The sequence below is a fragment of the Lissotriton vulgaris genome, chromosome 7 (genome assembly GCF_964263255.1).
Source record: "Lissotriton vulgaris chromosome 7, aLisVul1.2, whole genome shotgun sequence".
NCBI lineage: Eukaryota > Metazoa > Chordata > Amphibia > Caudata > Salamandridae > Lissotriton > Lissotriton vulgaris.
In genome coordinates, this window is record NC_141695.1 from 619,458,700 (window position 1) to 619,471,007 (window position 12,308).

The following is a 12,308-nucleotide window of genomic DNA, read 5'->3' on the forward strand; positions in this document are numbered from 1 at the left end:
TTCCTGATTCTCTAAAGTTTATAAAAAAATTAAACAAGACCTAAAACATGCTTCTAAACCTCGCATCTGAAGACTAAATACCACTAAACTAAAAAAAAAGCAAAGAGAAGAAGAAACCATATTTTAGCAAAATCTTTAGACAACAAAACTCAAGTAGAATAAGGTTAGCCCAGTCTTTCTTGCTGCTAGTCTATATCCTGTTCCTAGTTCCAAGATTCTTAATTTTTTGGCTGGTTGATATATTTGTTGTGGCATCTTTTCACATGGGCATAGTTCTCATTTTTTTCTGTCTAGAAGCAAAGTGTATTTCTTTACATATGAAAAACGAGGAATACTCCAGACTTCTCGGATTGTTTTTGTTCCATAAGAGTGATATGTACAGTGTCTGTGATTGAATACTAGTCAGTCTTAACAGTATCTAAACCTAACACATTTAAGTCAATATCATTAGGAAAATATGCTATAAAATGCACACTTTAGGAAAGTGTAAACTAGGGTATATGGTAAAGGAGGGTTCGAAAGGGGGGCCCCCCCCTTCCTCTAAATCTACTTTTAAGCAGTAGCTGGTTCACCGATATAGTTGCACTTTATAATACTCGGTTGCGCTCACAGCCAGGAAAAGTGTACACAAAAGCATTCCGCTGCCTTATAGAGGAAGAATTAATTAGAGGGAACATTGTTAGCAAATGCTGTATAAATGCTGCAGTACAACACAATGTAGTGTGCCTAACTCATCATCACTTAGTAAATCATACTTCAGTCTCCGATTGAAATCGTTGATTAAGGTCTCCCCCCTTGCTGGAAGTGCTTACATGATTATACCAAAGCCCAGTCTACATAAATGCCAATAACACAGTAGTACAATAGCTAATACTTTTGTTTTTATATAGCCTTTCATGTTGTTTCTATGCACTGCAGCTAACAAGTTTAACTTTCATGCAGTGAAACAGCACCCTAGTTTCAGATCTGGAAGGATGAAGAGCTTAGTTGGCCTTGCTTGTGTGTTTTTACCTGTAACCTGCATTTGGCAAAATATGTCAGCGGCAACAATCTAATTCACTGAGCGATCTTCAGCCTGGCTTATTAAATTTACTTTTGTAATGGAGGACACAGACAAATTGAAATTGCTTTGAGTTGTTCATCCAATCCTGTTTTTTGGTCTCGCCTGGCACTGCAGCACAAAGCGCTTCTCGCTCGGAGAGAGATTTTGTGAATGAGGGGTTTTCAGAAAGGGACTCGAAGCCCCATCCCTCATTTCCATTGGCTTGCGACACCGTTTATGCTAAACGGGGGTCTGCCATTGGAAATGAGAGTTTTTGGTTGACGCCCTTTCACCTCCAATCCGGACTGGGTCGCATGCTTTGTTGCTGTCACAAAGCAATTTCTTATCTTTATGGGGGCCAGCCGTCTGTTTTCACTCAGCCCTGTAAACAAGCAGCTGAATGAAAACAGATGGCGAGCGCTTGTTCTGTTGTGGGGCGGTGATACATTTATCCCTGTACATTTTTCATACAGTGCAGGCCACGCTCCGCGAGGGACCCGCGGGCCCCACCCTGAAACCGAAAGCGCTCCCTCATGGTGTTGGCTAAATCTGTAATGCTTAAAGAACACCAAGTGCCTCCCACCTCAACTTTATTAACTGTAGGGGGCGTTCACTCGCAGTGTGCACTTGCTCACAGAAGAGGGGTGCTGTCTTCTATGACAGCCTCACATCGTTTTTTAAATGGGGCAGTGCATACTCACGTGGGTCTGGACGATTAAATCAGGGGTACCGGGGAACCCCAGAACCAATTGTGGCAGGCATGGGGGGATGGGGTGATAAAGTCGGTAATTAGCTCCGCTACCTTCATACAAAGATTGCAACCAGATGTTGAACTATTAGACCCTTCCCCGGACCCCAGCACAACCATCACCGTTTTCTGCTGTAAAGAAAATGGCCACAGAGGATCCTGTGGCATTGCGTCCTCTGTGGGTCTTACCGGGGATTAATAGCCAGCCCCAGTTACCGGGAAATGATGTGATTCTGGTAATCATTCCCATTAAAAGCGCACGTCACCTTTTAATAATTCGTTAAAGCATAAACCGCTGCGAGCCTCTCGGAAAAGATTTCCTCTTGGAGTCCCAGGGACCACCCGCATGGCGGTGGCATTAACTCGCAGCCACGGATTCCATAGTCCCCCTTACTCTTTCCTGCCAACAACACTCACTCCTTAACATTGTAGGTGCTCCAGTCTATTAGGAAACGAAACGGAATCCGGTGCCCATGAATCTTAACACTCCCAGCGTGAGGCGGAGTAAACAATTTATTTATGCGTGGAGGGGGAACCGGGAATGAAAACAACAACCCTTAATTGGGTTAAGGTGGATCGGGAACCGATCTCTCCACGGACCAACTGTTCCTTGTTATGCAGGAAACGTTTGTGTATGTTGATTGAATTTAATTTCCTTGCAAATCGCTATTTGGCTTCGAAGGCTGTGTGGCCTGGGGCAGGTAGGATACACAAGGTGCATGTGAAGTGAGGTGAACAATGCCTTGCTTTTCAACCCAGTGTTGTGTGATCGACCTCTTGCTTGGGTAGAGGCAGTGAGCAGATGGAACATGAGTCTGCCTGCCTCCCCCGGAATCGCATTGAAAAAGAGGGAAAGGACCGCTAATGCGTCAAACGGGCAACATGATAACTTTAGCTGACTTCAGCTTATAGGATTGGGCCACTGGTACCTGCACTTTTTATTTCGCACAGAGCTGCCGCAATGGCTCAAAAATTGACTCGCTTCTGGGAGTTGTTATAATCTAATGGCCTATAAAGCTGTCCGATGAGCGAACTTAAAAAGAATGTTTTATTTGTTATATTTTCCCAATAGGCTTTATTTTATTGCTTGCATCAAATATTTCCAGCGCTATGCTTTCGATGTGGGATTCCACGAGGTGGCGTAATTTCTGGGGCAAGACCTTCACCACAATTACTGCAAAACTTAAAGTCCAGGTAGAGCCGGACCTACAAGGGGCCTTGTTCAGAATTTCGACCACCATCATTTAAAATTAAGACAACAACGATACTTCTTCATTGGATCGTTGGTTGCTAAGTCATTTTTTCTGCAAGGGTTGGAAATGTATCCCCGGACCTTAGAATCGTGGATAAACATGGGCCAAGTAAAACAGTGGATGGAGCGGTATACACTAAGTGCGGGCGCGCTTAAAAAAATCCGGGAGTATCTAGGAGAATGCCAGGATTGAAGAACTTTAAAAAAAAATCTTCTTTGCCTTCGATTTAAGCTCCTTAAGACAAGCGATTAGTTTTTATATATTGTCTATGCACTTTTGTACTGAGATTTTTATGAAACAATGCGTACATTCTATGTAATGGCAATGCATTGAGTGAAGCCTGATTAGTCGACTTCCTCTGAATTTCGACACCCTTGGGTGCCCCAGCGCCTTCCTTCCGACATCGTGGCGCTTTGAAGCGCCCATAGAAATGACCAACCATCCCAGTTTTTTCACACTCTGTGCTTTGAAGCTCCAGAATTGGAAATTCTGATTAATGTCGACATCTTCCATGCCCCCCCTACCCTCAGCGCTTCGATTTGCCTGTAGTTTTGAGTAAGTGTTATGCAAGCAGCTTGAAACACCACGCACCATTCCCCCTTAATTCGCTCCTCCCTCACTTAGCACTTTAAAACAGCCTTATAACAGCACAGCAGGAAAATAAACAAGCATTCAAAATGCAATAGGTCTCGCCTTTCATTAAGTCAAAGCCATTTGCTTTGCTATACAATACCATTAGCAAAGCAAATGGCTTTGACTTAATCAAAGGCGAGACCTACTGCATTTTCAAAGCTTGTTTTCCTTGCACCCTGGTACTGATTTATAGGAATTGTAAAGCAATTTAGAAGATACAAAAAATGTGTGCTTATGTATCGTTGTTTGGGCCACAGAAACAAAGACTTTGACACAGAAGGAATGGAAAATAATTTCAGAGTGCTCTATGTGATGCATAGACAGGGTGTGTTTTAGCAGCATTACCAGTAAGGGAGGGTGGCTTAAGGGAAGGTAATGTTGTGAATGCTACCATGTGGCTTACACCTTACAGTGACATCCATAGATTAATTATAGAGGCGAGACGAGGCACAGGTAACATAGATAAGGCAAGAGCGTGGGAACGACTAGTAGGGGAGCTATTAAGCAATGGACATTCAGAGGAGAGGGTAGAAACCTCACATCCCGCCACGCCTATCAGGAGAGGGAAAGAACAAGGCCAGACAGAATAGAGGATGGGCTGGCTGTGGGCACCCACCCTGCTATAGGAGGAGCCGTAGCGGCAGGGAACACGAAGAAGCCTGAGTCGTGCAAATACTACCTGAATAGAGGACCATCGAGTGCAACTCAAATGGGGGGACTGGAGAGGGATGGTATAGTTTAAGTTACTGTTAAGAGAACCAACTTGCATGAAGACAAGGATATATGACTGACACTAATGTGTAAGATATGTGATGCAAATACTTTGAAAATCAATAAAATCTGGTTTAAAAAAAATCTATAATTATTTATGTATGCTATTTCAAATAGCGTGGACTTTGCCTGGTGGTGTTAAAGCACTATACAAAGACATAGTAAAATGGAAAAAGGAGCTAACTTAAGCAATTACATTGACACACAAAATAAAAGAACTGTGATGATGAATACGATAACAGTGCACATTTTCAACAATAAACAAAGAATGTCATGAAAGAAGATAGCGGGAAGCCCCCAATCGATGAAGATGTCAGAGATTACAAAGGAACATGAGATGACTTGTGACGTACTTATGACCGCAACACAGAAGAAAAAGTAGTGTAGGAGGCATTGGAACAGATGAAAGATAAAGATGAAAGTTAACAGCCAAGGGAGGCTGGCTAGAGAGGTATATAGAATACAACAGGGGAAGGAGTTCTCAGAGGAGGAGAACTTGGGACTAGCTGTTGTCTCTTTGAAAAAGCAACATTTTCAAGTCAGTCTTGAATGTAGAGAGCCAGGCGGTAGAACATAAACCTGGGGATGGCAAGTTCCAGATTCTGGTTGCAGTGCCCAAGAAGCATTGTGCTTTTCTCTTCAAATGCAAGAGGTTCGAGAAGCATAGTTTCAGCACTGCTTAACGATCTGAGGCCACTGGAAATGCTCTGCTGTGAGGCTCAAGTATTGAGGAGTTGGTCATTGCTGGAAACGTGCAATAAAAAGGTAGCTCATTCCAGTAACAACTGAGAAAAGTGTGGACATCCTGGAGAGCCTGCCTTGGAGCCATGACCTCTGATGAACCAGCTCTATCTAAGGATCCTCACATCAAGAACCGGTTTGGATGCACTGGAGACAGTGAAGTGTGGTGCTTGTGGATGACCCTGCACAGCCTTCTCAACCTACTCCCTGGTACACTTGCCTACAGCTGGTATGGACTGGGAGGGGCAGAATAGGGCCTGGAACCATAATTTGAAACTTGAGACTTCCTGGAATATCTGTATCTTATGTCTATCAGTCTATGATGAACAAAGGGGTTTCTCCCTTAAACTCTATATTTGGGGTTGTTTTCCCTTGTGTGTGGCCAGTCTTGCTGAAATTGAGACCATTTGAACCATCATCCTAGAATGCGCAGTTTCCAAGATAACAAGATTGAATATTTTGGTGTCACCGTAACAATAAATCATGGTCAAGCATTTAAGAAAATGACCTCCAATGCAAGTGGTGATGTGAAGGCAGCATTTGTTAAAAATAATAATGCTGTTTACAAAAGCACCCACTACATTAAGAAAGTTTTTGTCAAATAACTATAACTGCTGGTTTTCTGATGTGTTGTCCAGAACAGAGGAACTACTAAACCACAAAATTAAGCGGAGATCAGAAAAAACTCATGGACTCTCCCAGCCTTAAAAGTAGCAAAGAAGGATTACAAGATGAACATGATCAATGACAAAATTAAATATTGACACACTAAGGTCCGCATTTCCCTGAATATTTGTTTATGATTTGTACAGTGCATGGCTGCTTTCCAATGAAACGTCCCAGTGCTGGGATTCTGTTCCGAGTGCTCCCTAGATACACTGGTTGCTACACGAGGCGGATTAGTTGAAGAGCCATGTTTCAGCGGTTTTCTATAGACTGCTTCAGAAGGACTTTTCTGCCGACCAAGCCACCTGCTGTTTCAAATCTTAGAGGCAACATATTTAAAGGAGCAGTCCCCTATTCTTGTCTTGTGAATCCGTGTCAAAAGATCACAGGGATCTTGAAGGGATATTAGGTTTTATTCGCGTTTGAAGATAGCACATGCTGGCATTGACAAAAGCCCTATATGTGCAGCACATTGCTTTGAATTGGATTTGCTTGTCAATTGTCAGCCAGTGAAGTTCTCTAAGACCTATCCTAATGGACGAGAGCCTGGGAATTTTCAATAACAGACGTGATGACGAGTTGTGAATCCTCTGTAAACGTCTAAGTGGAGTCTGAGAGAGGTTGAAGTAGAGTGCATTACTGTTGTCCAGTTGAGAGGTTACCATGGCCTAGACCACAGTTTTCTAAGCTGACGGGGATAGATGCCAAAACACCTTATACTGATATCTCAATGTCCTAAAACACATAGCTGACAGCGTATTAATTTGGTCATCATAGGTTAGGCTTTGGTCCAGCCAGAAACGAGTGGGTCTCAGGGATGAAGCCTAAGGAACTCCTTGCAACAACTGTAGAGCTTTAGAGCAAAAAGGCTTTATGGCTCCTTGAAATGATTTTGCAGATATGAAGTTAGCTTCAATAAAGCCTTATTGGATACACCCAAACATCTTTTCTAGTCTTTCTTGTGAATCTCATCCAGTTAAATCATACGATAAATGCAAGGAATTTAGAGACTTCTCATTTAACACAATTTCATTACTGAAAGAAACGACGCAGTAGCTACAACTCATCTGGAAGGCAAGTACTAACCCTAGAGTGGATCACTCCTAACTTCAAGCTGACCCCAAAATAATCCCTGATTGCTACTTCTGGCGCTCGGCAAACAGTTATGATTTAATGCTGTTCCTCTGAAGGAAAAAACACATTCATGCTGCAGGTTGCTGGAAGAGCCCCAAGTCCGGACAGCTGATGGGTCAATGACATGGAGATTTAGGAGGGGATCACCCAGGATTTCAGAAAAGAAGATCAAGAGTTTGAAGCCCCAATCAGCCGTTCATCCTTCAGAGAAAGATACATTACATAGCTGCAAACTGCCTAATAGTATTTGCTACTTACAGTGTTTAAATTCACTTCTGTGTTAAGATTGTCATGCAGAGAACTGAGAATCAAAACTGAACATGTCCTTCAGGCCTCTTCCCCTGGCCTCCCCCTCCATGCCTGCATCATTCCCAGGGCCTGCCTCGCCACATACAAAGCAGTGAAGCCCCACCGGGCTGAATAAACTTAGCATGTTAGAGCCTGAGAGATGTTACAGTACAAGACGTTATGAAATCAAGAGGCTGAAAATGAAGTGAAAACGTAGATCCCCAGGAGGAGCTACGACGGCAAACAAGATGGCTGCTTAGGTTCCCGGCTCCGCCGACCTCCGTATTCCGCTACAAGATCCTGTACAATATCCAGATCTTACGCCCAGCCTCTGCTTGGATGAAGTGTTCCTCATTCCGATGGTGAAATCCTCAAATTTTTATCGGCTGATTTCACGAACTTACACCGAGTTGAAGATCGTGGCCTGTTCCAGCGGTGAAGCCGGGGCCCGAGTATCTGCAAGGCCAGGCTGCAGTGCAACAACATCGGCTGAGGGACCCTGGGGGGTCCGGTCAATCGTAGTGGAGACTTCGTCTACACCCGAATTTGGTGGCGATTATTTTCTTTGCCCAGCGTTGAGAGAGAGGTGACCTGCTGTTGCTGACTGTGGGTGGGGATCCCCATCCCGCGGACCCGGTATAGATTCCTGCCGGGGTTCGGCGGGTCGGGACCCAGGCCTGCGGTGTTACGCCGGGTTAACGCGGCTGTGGATAACGACGGGTCGCCGTCCACGCTTGCCCTTTTGTGATCCTGTTCGTTCCCAGCGAAAATGCCAGATTTACCCGGGGAGTTGATTGTGACTGGTACCGAAGTTGATACCATGGATCGAACGGCGTCTGGGCTAACGCTGAGGTCAATATTGGCAGAACTTTGGGCGTTTCACTCGCAAGTGGATGTGTTATTGACTAAAATGGATGCATGCCTAACTGGGATTCTGCTCGAGGTAGCGGACCCTGCCCCACGGTTGAACCAGCAATCTACAGCCATTCAAGCCACGGCCATTTTGACTTTGTGTGTGGACCCCGTGAGGGAACGAGTATTGAAGCGAATATCGAAACCAACGTATGGCGCTCTGGAAGATGGTGTCCCCGAGGCTGTGAGTGTATCACAGTACCTTTCATCACCATTGACATTGGAGGTATCGAATGGCGTTCCCCCCCCCCCGGAAACCTGTGTTGTAGACTCTTCTCTCATCTTGTGGTCGTCTCTTCCTTTTTTGGAGATTTTACGATCCCGGGGCAAGAAACATCGGGACAGTTCAGCTAGGAGAGTCGTACTTTCTGCGCTTGAAGTTCTCGTGGAGTTACTAGCTACAGGTGGTAATGGATTGACTTTCGATGACTTCCCTCTCATCTATGACTTGTTTGTGTGCTCATGGGTCTCGCTGGGGAGGGTTCGTGTGCTGGTTCGAAAGGGTCAAGGTTAAGCCAATTGAATCGGGATGGTTTGGAACTACTGTTATAGACGCTTGAACTGTAACTGTTTGATTAAAGAGGCTGGGCGGTGTATCACAGTGCCCCCTATTGTCTTTTGAAAGAGTAGCTCTACATCCGTCTTTTGCGACAAGGGGTGTCTGTTTTTGGCGGGGGTGGCTAAGGGGCCGGGAACATCGTACGACTATGCCCTCCTCCATTCTTCTTCTTCCTTCCTTTAGGGTTTAGGTTAATGGGGTGACAGGCACGCTGCTAGTGGGGTTGTCTATAGCCATCGGCAGGGATGCAGGGTGGGGGGTTGGAGGGGGGGTTTCTTATTTTGCCTTTTTTATTTTCTATGGCCTTTCTCTCCCTTCCCTTTATTCCTTTAGGATCAGTATAGTTTGTGCTTTATTCTGATCTCATTGTGATTTGGAATTTAGTGCCCATGCTTCTTACGTTAGTCGAACTTCTGGGTGGGCAGGCCCTGAGAACTGGCGTTCACGAAAATGTATATTGTTTTGTTGTTTATTCTGATTCATAAGCATTAACGCCAGAGTCCCACGAATGGTTGTTTCTATATGCATATCCTGCTTTCTTGGCCTGTCCCCCGTATCCTATTTTTAGATTGTATGGCACCTGATCCGCTCATTTAAATAATATAAAATAAAACCTTTATTATTTCCTGTGATCTATCAACACGTTCTAATACAAGATCTATCCTGAATCGCTGCTGGACCTCAGGGTTGTCGGCTGAGGAGCTGTGTTGTATCATGATAAATCGGCTTTTACTTTTGTTTAGCGGCTGGCTCCTGCGGTTGTAGGCCCATACTTGTACTTTATGAATGCTGCAATAAAGGTTTTTTAAAAAAAAGAAAAGAAAACGTAGATCCCACCTGAGCACCAACAAGCAGAAGCAACCTCTCTTTTCCATATCCAGGATGCAGACTTTAGGCTGCAATGCTGAGAAAAGGTAAAGATGCAGGTCTTGTCTGCGGCTGCCTTGGTACACTGGCAAACGTATTATGGGAATGCCCTACAATTGCTACCTACTGGTCGCATATACTTGATGATATAGACGCCCATCTCGACACACAGCTTCCATGCTTCCCAGCCTACATTCTCTTAGAATTGCCGAATGCCCTCACATGCCCTCTTAAATCAAGTAGGGGCCACCAAATGTATCTAGCATTGGGAGCGGCCCTCCAGAATATTATGGCCCACTCTGGGTCGGGACGCCTTCCTACTCATCAGTGGTGGCTACATCGCATATGGTACACAAAGGTAGTCACTGTTCCTTTTAGAGGATGAAAGAGGAAAAAACTTTTTTTCGTGTGCTACTCTATCTGTGGGGGACAGTGTGCCCTCATCATAATTCCTATTGTTGTGTTAAAATCAATGGTGGGGGGAGGTAGAAGAAGCCATGGTCCATTCAGGTTCCTAATAGTTATCCAAAATCAATGGGGGATGGATCACTTATACCTGCTACCATGGTTCATGTGGTTCTGTCCATCATTGCTTAAAAAACCCTCATTCACGTAGACCGGTTGATGGGCAGTATATCTTGGTTCTTCGCCTTAGTCAGATACTTGACCGCATCATCATTGGGTTCTTTCAAGCTTCTTCCGCATGAAGGGAACCACTCCCTAGAGTGAATCACTCTTAACTTCAAGCTGACCCCAAAATAAACCTGATTGCTGCTTCTGGCGCTCGGCAAACAGTTATGATTTAATGCTATTCCTCTGAAGCAGCCTCTGTGTGGAGCCAGGTCTACTTCATTAAAACTCTTAGCACTAATGATCAGAATTCTGTACACTGCAGTCTTGATAAAGTGACCATCTGTATTAAGTGAGGATGAAACAACCTAGATAAATACAAGGATCCTGATACCAAAAAACACATTCATGCTTCAGGTTGCTGGAAGAACCCCAAGTCGGGACAGCTGATGGGCCAATGACATGGAGATTTATGAGGGGATCACCCAGGATTTCAGAAAAGAAGATCAAGAGTTTGAAGCCCCAATGAGCCGTTCATCCTTCCGAGAAAGATACATTACATAGCTGCAAACTGTCTAATAGTATTTGCTACTTACAGTGTTTATTTATTTATTTTATTTTTTAGAGTTTTCTATAGCGCGAACTTGAACCGATTAGGTTATCAGAGCGCTTTACATAGCATCAGTTCCGTTACATGTTATCACAGCAGTTTACATATCATCAGTTACGTTACACATTTCAGGAACTTGAACCGATTAGGTTATCACAGCGCTTTACATAGCACCCGTTCCGTTACATGTTATCAAAGCACTTTACATAGAGTCAGTTACGTTACACATTTCAGGAGCGCATTTCTTTTGTTCTAGTGAGTAGGGTTATCTCTTCACACGGGGGAAGGGATACATCTGGCTATATTCCAACAGTCACACAGGCGACTAGTCGTTACAGCTATAACTCTAAACACAGGGAGGGGATACACATGGGTACAATCTAAGAGTCACATAGGATACTAGTCATTAGAGTTATCTTCTATCTGCACAGGAGGGATATGACTGGAAACACTCTAAGGGTGGGAGCCCAGGTGGGAGATGAAGCAAAGGGAAGAAACATTTGAGGATCATCCACGGGGAAAAGGGTTAAGGATGGGGGAGTGGGAGGAGGGCTAGAGTCCAGAGACACTGTCCGACAACAGCAGCAGGGTGACGGTCAGGACAGAACAAAAGACAAGAAGTCCAGGAGAGAAGGTGGAAGCCCAGGTGGGAGATGAAGTTGGAGGCCAGCCGCAGGTGCGTCCCCGCCCGGCTCGGCTCCGCCCCCTTTCTTTCATATCATAAATGAACTGTTCTGTTTTTTTCCATACGCCTGACATGATGTTGACAGAAGTCGCATTGATGTAGTTTGGAGTAATGAATTTTCTATCTGTTCTGTTTTTCCCGGGGCTGCCTCTATTCAGACATCCTGATCTGTCATTTTGGCACACTCTGTGACGTGCTTGATGCAGAGCCGTCTTGACAAGTGCTGGACATCAGCGGCAATTCCGAGCAGGCAGAGTACATCCTGATCTGTCATTTTGGCACACTCTGTGACGTGCTTGATGCAGAGCCGTCTTGACAAGTGCTGGACATCAGCGGCAATTCCGAGCAGGCAGTGTACATTTCTCCAGGTGAAGTGACAAAACGTCGAAAAGTGTAAAGAGCGCTGTGTTTAAATTCACTTCTGTGTTAAGATTGTCATGCAGAGAATTGAGAATCGAAACTGAACATGTCCTTGACGCCTCTTCCCCTGGCCTCCCCTTCCATGCCTGCATCATTCCCAGGGCCTGCCTCGCCACATACAAAGCAGTGAAGCCCCACCGGGCTGAAAAAACGTAGCATGTTAGAGCCCGGGAGATGTTACAGTACAAGACGTTATGAAATCATGAGGATGAAAATGAAGTGAAAACGTAGATCCCACCTGAGCACCAACAAGCAGAAGCAACCTCTCTTTTCCATATCCAGGATGCAGACTTTAGGCTGCAATACTGAGAAAAGGTAAAGATGCAGGTCTTGTCTGCGGCTGCCTTGGTACACTGACAAACGTATTATGGGAATGCCCTACAATTGCTACCTACTGGTCGCATATACT